Genomic DNA, 12,233 nt, shown 5'->3' on the forward strand with positions numbered 1-12,233 from the left:
CACCTCAGAAAAGTATATCCCAAATAACGGAGGCCCCTAGATCGAACCCTGGGGTATGCCAGTCATTACGGGTCTACTGCTCAAGGTGGCTTCCCCTATTTTGACTAGGTGGGTTCTCTCAGTGAGCCAGTTAGCTACCCATCTAGTAACATACTGATTGATGTCTAGATGGGAGAGTTTATCTATTATGCTCAAGTGGGGAATAGTATCAAAGGCTTTGGCCAGGTCAAGGTAGGCGGTGTGCACCATCTTCCCCTCATCTATGGCTTTGGTGACTGTCTCAAAGAAGTTAACCATGTTTAACAGATGTGACCTCCCCTTGACAAAGCCAAACTGTGTAGGATCGAGTGTTTGAAGGTTGCCAATGTCCTTGTTAATAAGAGCCATGATAATCCATTCCATGGCCTTTTAGATCAGGCTAATTAGGTTGATGAGGCTATAATTTCCCAGATCAGTGGACACTCCACCTTTATGCAAAGGGATGACAGTGGCTGTCCTCCACTCAGCTGGGACAAAGCTCAGGCTTTGGTTGAATAGGGCACCTAATGGTGCTACAACTTCCTGCCTGAGTTCATGTAGGATGCAGCCTGGGATGTTATCAGGTCCCATGGAGGCTGTATTCTTTGCCTTTGAGAGAGCAGTGATGACCTGTTCCCTAGATATAAGGGGAAGGGGGCAGGTATTGGGAATGTCCTGATTTACTGATGGGGGAACAGAGGGTTGAAGTTTTTGCTGAATCTGTCAGGCAGCAAGTTTGCTATATCTACCGTATTTGTATATGTGGTGTCCTTGACCACCAGTTCTGAACAGATCTGGGTACTTCCTTTGAGATTGCGGAACATATGTGAAGAAGGCCTTATGATTGTCTCTAGTAGATGTGGCCAATTTGGACTCAAAGTTTGCTTTGGAGGATTTCACTAGTGCTCTTATTTGCTTGTTCAGGCTAAGGAGAGATTGCTTCCAATTGGGCACCTGCTCCTTCTTTGTCCTGGACAGCATTTTTTTTCCTTTTGTTATAGAGTTTATTTATTGCAGATGTCCACCAGACAGGTCTACTCTTCCTTGTGGAGGATGATTTAGTCCTGTCGGGTATTCCTGATTCCATGCATCTATATAAATGCTCATATAGTGCTTTGGTATAGTTTTGGATACTGGTGCCAGTTCCTAGAGAGGGGAAGGGGCTGTGAAGCTGTTTATACCATCCCTCAGGAGGTTGTAATTAGCTTTGGAGAAGTTTTTTTTGTTTGACTGTAGCTAGAAGGTGGTTGGGGGAGTGACAGCTTTATGGTCGGATCTTACCAGGGAGGATGATACTGCGGGGATGCTCCAGTGGTCACTCATGTTGGTTAATACCAAGTCCAGGATATTATCACCTCTTGTGGGGGTATCGACTAGTTGTTCCAAAGCATTTGCACTGACAAAATTGAGGAATCTGTGGGCATTTGTGTTCTGGAATGAGTAGTTCTTCCAGTCTATGTTTGGGTAGTTAAAGTCACCCAGGATCATGGTAGAGGGTTGAATCTTGATGGATTCGAAGAGGTCTAGATAGGTGGATTAGGCATCTTGAGACAGATTTGGGGGCTGATAACTAACTATGATTTGTATAGAGGTATTGTCAATGGTTAACTGCACCTGGAGCGTCTCCTGTGCACCATACTGTTTGACCAACCTGGAGGTGTGTATGTCTTTAATATATATATTGAAACTCCACCTCCTTTTGGCTTTACTGCCCACAGGTTGGGGTCTGAATATAAGATAGGATGACTAACCAGGTAAGGCTGGGGTGCTCTCTGTAGCTTTAAACCAGGTTTCTGTGACTGCACAGATGTCATGATTTTCCAGGGTTAAGAATGCTTGCAATGAGTGCAGTTTCATGTTTGGACTCCTAGCATTTAGCAGGATGACCTTTAATTTACGTTTTGTTGAAAGTTTTATGTTAGTAGTTTTAACCTCATCACTTTTCCTAAAAAAGGCAATATGGGGGAGGCAAAATCCTTTGCCAGAAGCCTGAAGCCCAAGTGAGACAGATGCAGGCCATCTCTGGCAAAGCATCATGGTCTGTCGATCATATCTTTCCAGGCTGTCAGGTACTGGATCCCCCTAGAATGACACCAGAAACTAAGCCAATTGTTAAAGTCAATCATTTTCTGTTTGTACTGAGGCATCATTCTGGGTGATGGTAGAATGTTGCTTAAGGCTAGGGACATACTCACCTGGGGCACATATTCAGCGAGTTCAATCACGTCTTTCTTCATATAGTCCAGGGAGGTACATCTCAAGTCATTCACGCCAACATGGACTATGACAGAGTCATAACAGTATCTTTTGTTGACTGGAGTGCTTATGTGATATGGTGGATTCTGGCCCCCTGACAGACAACTAACCATGACTTTCTCCTTATCCAGCCTGGTGAGAGACACATCTGTGTGCCTCACAATGGAGTCTCCTATGACTAATATGTTGGGTTTACAGTTAAGCCTTAGTGGCTGTGAGGCACAGGTGTGAACTATGCATGGTATGTGGTGTGGAGGGCTGTGGAGAGTGTGTTTGTTTTCCCTCAGAGGTCTCCTTAGTTTGGGTATGTTTTGTTGAGGACCTCTACATATGTGGGTGTGTGTTGTGTAGGTGTGGGTTGTATTAGAGGTGTAGTGATTGTGTTGACAACCTTCTCAGTGCCAGATATACTGACTTGTGAGAGGCAGAGCATAACTCTATGTTCCTAGTGTAATTGCATCTCTTGCAAATTGTGTTCCTAGGTGGTAGTAGTAGATGGTTGTCTGTGTACATGAGGCAGTTGCTACACTGTCTTAGGATGCCCATATCAACCACACTGGCAGGAGAAATTGTAGGAAATTGTCCTTCCATATTTGTCAAAATCTAAGAGAGAAAGGCCAGGGAGAGCTAAGGGGTAGGCCTAAACACCATGTGCTTAAACCAAAAATAAGAGGCTTAAAATAACACAATTTAAGCAGGCTATAAACTAGCAGTAATAAATGCAACAGAAAAGATGCAATCAAGCACTTTAGAGAACAAGCAGCAGCGAGTAGCAGAAAAAGCAAGATGAAGTAATAGAGTAGGAGGAGGAAACACAAATACAGTAAAAGCAGCTGAATAAAGTGTTTTTTTCTTGTTTGTTAGTTAGTAAATTAGAAAGGGAGAGAGGAGGAACAGAAGATAATTCAAGGTTAAAGAACTAAGGGGTATGGCCTTTCCAAATGATCTCTGTGTTAGGTAGAATGAGCTAATGAGATGGGACTAGGAGGACTGTCCCAGATCAAATTTACAGTATGGGCAGGCAACAGCAAAAGCCACCAACTTTAAGAACACAACAGCAATTGGGGGAAGGTGGTAGAAAAACAAAAATTCAACCAGAGGTCAGCAGATATGTAAATGCAGACACAGAAAAGTAAATAACTCAGTCAAGCAAATAAATAAAAATAGTGCAGTACTGATAAGCAACACTGAACAGCTAGTTAAAGTGCAAAAAATATACTTATGTCAGCACTGTAATTCCAATCGTTTAAGAAACACTCTCAGTCAGGCACAATGGAGCTTCTAGCAAGATAAGCAGAAATTCACACACACAAATTCAGCATTTAAAATATTTTAAATCAATTGTTTCTCTCCACTAGAACAATGCCTTACTGTACTGTGGTGGTTTCACTTTCAAAAAACTTGTATCCTGCCCTAGAAAAGCTTGCTACAGTGTCCAATTCATTCAAGGCCATTGAATACATGTAGTTTTCTACCCAATTCCTTTCCCAAACTGGCATCCCTATGACCGTTCTACAAACCCACCTATGCTGTGATGTCGCAGCTTCCTGGTCCTTCCTCTACCCATACAGAAAGTAAAGGCTAAAACAAGGAAACAGTACATGAGTCAAGTATCCTGCTGTGAGCTGTCAATCACAGGAGATAACTCAAATTACCTTTAGCACTTTGACAGATAGGGAAGTTAGGTGTGAAGGGGGGGATGGGTGTTGAGTCAAAGTAGAACAATTCAGGCTTCACAAAAGACTGCAATTTAGCCATTCTAAAAAGAAGCAGCAGTAAAAAGCACTTTGAAAGTCTGTTCTGTGGCATTTGCACTGTTTGTGTTTTTAAGTAGTCATTGATCATCATGAAATGTTACTTAAAACTGACTGAAAGACAGCAGTGTATATATGTAAAATCAATGCAGTGACAGGAGCTTTAGGAAGAAAGAGTCCTGCGTGATGTCATTTTTTTTACAAACAAGCACTGCATTGTGGGCTACCTAGAGACAGACTAAACAATCAGGATCATTTCACGGTGCTAGACCCCATGTGGTCAGACTCAGAAATTATGTATAAAAATATTTAAAAACCTATAAATAATCCCAGAGTGGTGTTAAAATGTAGGAAACACCAAACCATAATGAAATAAACATGTTTTTTCAGTCTGTGGGTGCAGTTCTCTTTTAAAAACATTTTGTTTGTGGAGAAAGTGGGTTTATTTTACTTTATGAGAATGACAAAGTGTTTTAAAGTGCTTTTTACTGTATATGTCTGTGAAAATAGTGACTTTTTAAAGACTTTTAGCTTTTGCAGTATTTGCTGTTTTTCCCCACAGGAAAGAGGCACCATTTTCAACTTGATCGTGGAACAATCCTTGTGTGTATGATTCTATTGATACTTCTTCCAGGGCTATGGCTACTGGTACTGTTTTAAGGAGGTTTGCATGGCTGCATTCTCAGAACCTCCCATTTCCTTTGTCTAAAGATTTAACTTTTGGCCTGTCTGCTGCAGAGGTGATCAAAAAGTGTGATGAAAAGGGTAAACTCATACAGGGAATCTCTAAGATTTTTCAGCCTTCCTTTTCCCAGTTTTCCAAGGGATTCTGTAACTCCTCATCCATTTTTGGTAGGAAACAAAATAAACAGTCTCAACAAAATAAAAGTATACATACGTTTAAGAGGAAATGACAAGGAGTTCCAAGAAAAATTCTGAAAACTTTCAAAACCAAAAACAGTCCTTTAAGTCTGAATGATTATTTAAGAAACATTTAATCCCCACCCCCGCAGCCCCTTTTTTTTCTTCCAGAAAGTCTGACTCTCCACTTTTCTCTTTGGCAACAGACGGTTTCAGACAAATAGGTTTTACAGATGGCAGTGGGAGGAAATTCCTCATCCTGCAGACTAGAAAATTGTGTTTCCACCTGTCATTCATCTCACGCTGTCCAAAGGAATGACAGAACCAGTTCACCCTTCCAAGCTGGGAAAGGGGATTTATTCATGGATGTTTTTAGTGCCAAAGAAAGAACATGCTTGGAGAACAGTTCTGGATATTTCTTTCCTAAACCTGTTTATGATAGTGCCCAAATTCAAAGTGTTGTCACTTCATAACCTGCTCCCTCTTCATCTTCATTCAAGTTTGTGTATAACATTAGATTTATGCTGATCATCACATTCCTTTTCATCCAGACTTTTCTTAAGGTTTTGTATGTATGTATCACATTATCAGTTCTCTGCCTTATAATTTGGACTAGCCACTCCACCATGAGTGTTCAAAAAGTGTCTAGCTCTAGTTATAGCTCATTGCAGGCTACAGAATATCCACATTTTTCCATATTTAGGCAACTTGCTTATCTTTGCAGAGTCTTTTTCAAAGTGTCAAGAATCTATTCCTTGGGTGAAAAATCTCCTACACAAGCTGGGATTCCACGAAAACATTCAAATGTCTTTCCAGACTCCTTCTCACAAGATTTTGTTTCTGAAATTTCAACTAGACACCATATTTCAAAGAACTTTTCTGCAGTGGAATACCTCAGCATTTGGGTCTCATGGCCTCTGTGATTCACATGATACCCCTAGCAAGATTCCACATGAGAAAGATACACTACCATCTGAAGCCTCTTTGGTCCCAGCACCAACACCCATTGTCTTTTCATATCCCAATGCTGGGGTTTGTCAGAAGGGAAATCACTTGGTGGAGACAACAGATATTTCTAAATCCAAGTCTCTTCTTCTCCCTCCCTGTTTCAAAGCAGTCAGTCATCACAGATGCTTTGCCCTTTGCTTGGGGAGCAGTTTCAGAATGGATAAAAGTACAAGGTGTGGGACACCAGGAACAGATGAAAGCATATAAATATAAAAGAGATGCTTGCCATAATCAAGGCACTCAATTCTCTTAATCATTTTTGCTCCACGGGACCTCTTGAAGTTGTTACAGACAATACCAAAGTCACCTGATATATCAACAAGCAAGAGGGAACCAGGTCATATCCCCTTTGAAGACTAGCTATGTTAGCTTGGGGTATACCTTCACTGCACAGTTTTACTCTACAGGTATCCTACATTACATCAGAGCAAAAGTATGTGGCAGACAAGCTGAGCAGGACAAGGGCAGACCCACAGGAATGGAAGCTAGGTCAGGGGGCCTTCCAAGATTTCATCCATCTGTGGGGAGTTCCTCAAGTAGACATCTTTGCCTTCTCACTGAATAATCAGCTGACAAAATTTCACTCCAGGACTCCCAAGAAGAAGGTCTGAAAGACAAATGCCTTTTCATTTCCTTGAACAGTGTTCCTGTATGCTTTTCCACCCTTTCCAGTAATATCCAGAGTATTCTGAAATTTGGAAAGAATCCACCAGATCATTTTGCTGACTCCCTTCTGGCCCAGGCAACCATAGTTTTCCCTTTTTTTGAAGATGGCCAGGGGCAATTACCACAATCTTCCTTACAGAATGGATCAACTCACACAAGATCATTTTGATAAACCCTGACACCAACATATATTAGCAAATGGATACGTTTTTCTACCTGTTACCAACAATATAATCAGCACCCATTCAGAGCTAGGTGTCCTCTGGTTTTATACTATTTGTGTGCGTTACTATCCTATGGCATTTCCTGTTCCTCTGTCAAGGTTCATTCATTGGCCATTTTAGCATGACTGCCCATGGATCCTTTTCTTTCAATGTAATCTCATGTCAAAATGTTTTTGAAAGGGGTTTTGCATAAGGGACCTCCAAGAAAACCAGAGCCCCCTCCTTGGGATTTTAATGTTGTGTTAGAGAAGCTAACACTTGCTCCATTTAATCTGGCTAACCTAGCTGACTTGAGGTTCTTAATACAGAAATCAGTTTTACTGATTGCGCTGACATCTGCAAGAAGAATATCTGAGTTGCAAGCTCTTATAGTGAGACAATCTTATCTCATTTTCCACAGGGACATGGTTTGTTTGTGAAATTATCCTTTTATGCCTAAAGTCCTATCCAAGTTTACTTTAAGCCAAACTATCAATTTTCCACTTTTATTTCCTGAACCAAAAACTGATAGAGAAAGGATGGTCCATACTATGTATATCCACAGGCAACTCAGGCACTGTCTTGAGAGAACTAAATCTTACAGATCTTCCAATCAATTTTCATTTCTTGTGAAGGTAAAAAGAACAGACAACCTATGTCAAAGCAGATTATTTACAAATGGTTGCCTAAGGTTATTACCTTTTGTTATACTCACCACAACAAAACTATGCCAGGCAGGAACAAGACCCACTGTACCAGGGACTTGATTTCATCTATGGCTTTTTGGAAAGGGTTGAATTCTAGAAGTATTCTAGAAGCTGCTGTTTGGTCCTCTGTATATATTATTACAAAGCACTATAAACTTAATTCCTTCTCTAGGACTATTTCAGGATTTGCAAGGACCACTCTCCATTGGCTCCTGGACTCTTCTGCTTCCAACTCCCAAATGTAGTAAGCTAGGGTAATCTACCCATATAGATAAGGCTACTGCATAAGCAATCAATCAGTATGATGAACATGGTACAGATGTGTAAGTAAGTTACCCTACTAGTAGATGTTCATATGATCACTGCTACAGTAACCACTACCTGCCATTCATCCACCTTGTTTTTCAGTGTGTTATTGATGCCAGGGTGTGGTTATTTATTTTTTCTTCTCCCTAGCATTGTCCTTTCAGGGCTCATACCTCCTCTTTCTCTCTCTTTGCTGTCAGGAAAGCTCTGAAGGGCTTGGAATCCAAACTTGTCTTTCAGTCAGCTCAGCTCGAGCTGCCAGAAAGTTTGGGAGTATGGAAGGTGCCCTGAAGCTTTAGAAGCTGCCTGGTTGTTGAATCCTTGGCAGGGTATAACTCATATAGCTAAGGCTACTGCAGCAGTGATAATTTGAACATCTACTATTACAGTAAGTTTACTTACACAACCGTGCTTTTTCACTGGGCCCCAATTCAAAATTGCAAGCTCTTGTCACATTATTATTATATGTATGCCAAAGAGATTTCATTTAATGTTATTTCATTTTCTGCTTGGCACGGCTCATTTGTAAAAATGTTTTTAATTATACTGTACAAAATTGTTTACAGCTTATAATAGATATGTCACAGCTGTATGAACAGATGCTTATTAAAAGGATCATTTTCAAAAGATTCATAACATATCTGGATAAAGCTGGTATGTATGTCAGCCCTGTGGTCAGATAATTTTAGTGGTCAGGTGTCCAAATGAGCACCAGATGCAGTTCTGAGTCATGGCTTTATGAGGAAAAAGAGAGCCTGCCTAACAGGTACACATCCACCTTTATTCATTTTCTGCCATCAAAATGAATCCTTAGATTAATATTCAGATCAAAGGATGGCACTTTAAATGTGATACTCCACCCCCATGCTACAGAGTAGTTAGAGCTGGATAGTAAATCTAACTTGGTTAATCCCAGCTTTCTTCCATATTGTTTACACACTGCTGTCTAGTTTTGTTCCTTTCACCATGAAGCTTGCATGTGCTAAGTTGACTATTTATGAACAGATGACCAGAATCCTCCAGAACTATGCCTAGACAGTAATGATTGGACTCTGTCCCTCTACCCAGAATCACAGGATCACACATACTTGCTCACTTGATGACCTTTTGGGAAGATATCTCTACAGTGAGAGATGAAGGGAATCCACTTATTCTGCTTTTCTTTGGTCTGTAAAGCATTTGGTAGGGTGAACTGTAATATCTGAATGCAGAAACTCTCCCATATTGAGTTGGATACTGGCCTGATAAAATGGGCATATGTATATGCCTCTGGGAATGTGTACTTCTTCTAATCCATGTTAGACATGCTTATCCTTCTTGCCAACTGTCTGAGCCAATCAGGTCACCAGGAACATAGTCAGGGCTTCATCTCTCTGTACCACCAATGCAGGGTGTTGAAGTCATAGATATTTAATACACAAATCAGACTGTTTGTTTGTTTGTGTCTTTCGGCTTTCCCGGTTAGGGGTCGCCACAGCAGAACTCTGGTCCGCTAATGATTGGTAGTTGATTTTTACGTGCCAAGTTACCAGCCTTGATGCACAACCTTCAACGAAGGTATGCCCATTCACACATGTCTCCACGCAGAAGACGCTCTATCTGAGAATCGAAACGGACAGGGTCTTATTGGGTGACGACAACACTACCGCAGCACCACCACCGCGGATATAGACTGTATGAGTGTTAAATATAATTTAGGAGATGCGCGTGCGTGTGTGTATCTATATCTATATATCTATATATATCATCTATATATATCTATATATCTATATCTAGCTATCTATCTATATACATACACACACACACACACACACACACACACACACACACACACACACACACACACAGTTCTATCTATATATCTATGTTTATGTGCGTATGTGTGCATGTGTATGTATATATATATATATATATATATATATATATATATGTGTGTGTGTGTGTGTGTGTGTGTGTGTGTGTGTGTGTGTTATTTTCTTTTAGTCAATCTTAGTTTAAGTCAACCTCTGTTTTGCTGACACACTTTGGTCGATAAAACAGGTGGTCAACAGCTGTACAAGACTTCACAACCCCTCCAAGGATTGGGAATATGCCCTTTGCTCAATGATTGCTCAGAGTTAGAATAATTAATTCACAAGGGGTAAGGGGACCTGCCCCCGGTAAAAAAACACATTTTAAAAGTTACTTGTTCCGAGGTTATTCCTCTGAGCATGTGCAAAGGGGTGATAATATTACATTTTGATCATTTTAACTTGACGTTAAGCACATTGACATTTCAGAGTTTCATTTTTTAATAGTATACCGATATACATAGAATTCAAAGAATGCAAAAAAGATAGGCAAAATGGCCCAGGAACTCAGTAAGCTTTCATCTGGGCATCAAATACAGCATCAAGGAATTTTTGATGTTGCATGCAAGGAAGTCATGATCATTCATCTCTGTTTATCCCGTCCAAGTTCATAAAGCCTTTAAGGACCTCTGTCTATTTCATAGCCTTAGATTAAATAAGTTATTCATTCCTTAAAATTAAGATGACCATTGCAGTTACTGAAAACAAAAATGTAAAAAATACAAGGTCAAACTGGTACTTCGACATAATGTGCCACTATGCATGCTCTACCAGGTGAGATAAAATTTTGTCCTAGTCTAGATTCTTTTAACAAAGTTTTAGATGTGATTATGAAGCCCAGTATTTATGATTTAAGCTAAGCAAGATGTTATGTTGCAGGATGATACCGCAGTCCTTCTGAATGGAAGTTGAAAAAAAAAAAAAGGCAAAGACTTGGGATGTGGTATGAATTAGGTGGTTATGAACCACTAAGGCCTTGCTGAGTCTAATTATGGTGTCTGTCAAAAAAGTAATTACTAGAAAATGGAAATCAAAGTTTAAACTAACTGTACTAGAAGTAGTGAATATAGTAACAGAGATAAAACAACTGGAAATAGGATCTTATGAAAAGGATAGGAACAAATTAAACAGAAAAAATTTGGATTTCTGGGAACAATACACACAGAATGGATGGTACAGTGGTACAGCGGTAGCATTGTCACCTCACAGCAAGAGGTTCTCTAGTTTGATTCTCAGCTGGAGTGCCTTCTGTGTGGAGTCTGCATGTCCTTCTTGTGGGTTTCCTCCAGGTGCTCCGGTTTCCTCCCACATCACAAAGACATGCATCTGGAGCATTTCTCTCTGGGCCCCCACTGAAAATTGGCTTTGTCCTAAATCGGACTTTCCACGTAAACAAATGTTAAATAAATAAATAAAATAAAATAAATAAGAATAATGAGGATTTAAAGAAGGCAGGATTTGAATGAGCTATGTAATGTTTGACTGACAATGACTGGAGAGATTATAAGTGATGTATAATGTTTGCAAGGAAAAATATGTCAATGTGGTTTGTTTTCATTTATATAAATGCATGATTGCCTCTGCAATAAGTGATGATTTAATAAAGATGTTTCTTATTTAAAAAAAAAGCATTATATGAACCACTGAGGCATGTTATTGCTGCTTAAGAAACTTTTAACTGTGGACGGAAGTGGAGACAAGGAAATTAAATATCTTCTGAAAATAATGTGCATCTCATGTTAGGACTCTAAATACTTTAACCAGGTGCCAAGTACAAATAATCTTACTTAACATTCATTCCTATAGGAAGGCATGGCCCAGCTGCTCAGTCTTTTCTGATGTCATTCGCTTTAGCCTTTATCCCAACAAGAGGAACATAATTTGATGTTAACTATTAATCCTGACATAATGAGACAAAATTATTTTAGCAATATATCTAGACTTCAAAAAAGGTGTTTTCTCGAATTTAGTAATGGTGCCTTCTTCTTATTTAGGTAAACCACATCCATGCCCTGGAGGTTTTCCACATCCCCAGGTCTATCCACCAGCTCCTGGTTATCCATACCCAGTAGGACCTGCTGTGCCAAGCATGCCTGCTTCACCTTGCCCACCCTATCACCCACCTCCCCCTGTGGTGCTTCCTGCACCTATTGTGTGCACCTGTTCAACTGGTCACATCTGTCCTCATCATCACCATCACCCCCCACATCATGGGCATGGGCATCATCACCACCACCACCATGGACATCATGGACATCACGGACATCATCATCATCACCACCACCACCACCACCATGGACTTTTTGGACTTCTCAAGAAGCATTAATGCCAGCATGACAGTGCAAAGGTATGTAATATGTCCTAGACAACTTCTTATATGTAACAGATATAATTTGTAAGACAGCACTCATAAAAAACATAAACACTTCAGATTTGATAACACATATGAGAAATGCACAGTTAGTTGACATATACTTTACTGAAAGAAGTACCATTGCTGCATGAAAAAGTACATCTACATATGGTTACAGTGTTCAAAGAGCAATATGGAATACTTTTCCAAGAATATGACATTTCAACACAGCAGATTAACCTATACTAAAA

At 40.1% G+C, this 12,233-nt stretch overlaps 1 long non-coding RNA gene across 1 annotated transcript in view; it reads left to right on the forward strand.

Moving 5' to 3' along the window:
• Positions 1 to 12,233, forward strand: part of LOC122792947 — a 76,964-nt gene that overhangs the window by 33,951 nt on the left and 30,780 nt on the right. Inside the window, exon 3 of the long non-coding RNA XR_006363431.1 lies at positions 11,624 to 11,976. This is a non-coding gene — a long non-coding RNA (uncharacterized LOC122792947). The remainder of the gene's footprint in view (positions 1 to 11,623; positions 11,977 to 12,233) is intronic.

The sequence above is a fragment of the Protopterus annectens genome, chromosome 2.part0 (assembly GCF_019279795.1).
Source record: "Protopterus annectens isolate FY-2018-M chromosome 2.part0, PAN1.0, whole genome shotgun sequence".
Classification (NCBI taxonomy): Eukaryota; Metazoa; Chordata; order Ceratodontiformes; family Protopteridae; genus Protopterus; species Protopterus annectens.